This window comes from Hipposideros armiger, unplaced genomic scaffold, assembly GCF_001890085.2.
Source record: "Hipposideros armiger isolate ML-2016 unplaced genomic scaffold, ASM189008v1 scaffold_37, whole genome shotgun sequence".
In the NCBI taxonomy this organism is placed as follows: Eukaryota; Metazoa; Chordata; class Mammalia; order Chiroptera; family Hipposideridae; genus Hipposideros; species Hipposideros armiger.
The window spans coordinates 112,392-113,520 of NW_017731387.1; positions in this window are offsets into that span (position 1 = coordinate 112,392).

Sequence of the window (1,129 nt, forward strand, 5' to 3'; positions counted from 1 at the left end):
GGAATCCGAGCCATTCAACTCTGCATTGCCTCAGTGACAGTCTCCCAGGACAACCAGAAACATGTGTGCTTGTGCCTGGTCTTGCTGTATTCCTAGAGGAATATGAGCCCTACTGGAAATAGTTCGAAGGCCCAGTGAAACTCTGTGCATAAGATGACTCTCTCCAGCTCAGCACCTTTTCACAGCATAGATCCCTAAAGATTCTAACGGCACACTTTTTCCAGCACCTAAGGGTTGTGAGTAGCTATTTGGGGTACAACAGGAATTGTTCAGGACAGAGTGGGGAGGGAGATAGTAAAACAGAAGGTGAGGGAAGGCATATTTCGGTCACCAGGGGAGAACTCTGCACAGCAGCTCACATCCCCACCCCACTCACTCAGGAGGGAGCCTGCTGTGCTTAGAGGCGTAGGACCTGGTGGGGCCTGAGTGGGAGGAGTACAGGTTTTAGGGGCCTCAGTGGTCCTGCTCCCTTCCCACACCTTCCCGTATTTAGAACTCCTGAAATGCAGGGAAAAAAAAAATGTTTCTGAGCTGCAAGACTTTTTAAAGGTAGGCTCCTGGGAGAACAAATACAAACAAAACATCTAGCAGAATAGAGTTGCGGTTCCGGATGAGACCGAACCCAACGTTTCCTGAGCACTCTGCTTCACATGTTGATTATCTCAGAGCAGAACAGTTTGTCCCGGCCTCTCGCTTGACTCACACATTCTAGGTAACAGAGTGTCTCACAAGAAGCGCACAGAGGAGCACCGCAGGGGTTGTGCCAGACGTCTTGCCAATGGCTTCACCCCGAGTTACGTGAATGTAGAATTTCATCCTACTGCTTAAATATAATGCTCTTCATCACTCCAAATTTCTGCACCAAATTTTACATTTTCCTTGAAACAAATGAATACATGCCTATGGTATGTTATATAGTATTGACATTGGCCAGAAATATTTAACCAATTTTATTGGATTCAACTGTATAAGTGGACTTTCGGGCTTCAAATCCTATTAACTTCAGAAATATCTTGAATTATAATTCTCCTGGAAAAGCAGGTCCAACTCCTCACCTCTCACAGGTACGCATCATTTTTCACCTCTTTCCCACCTATTGGCAGGCTGTAGTGCAAGATTTATTGCACTC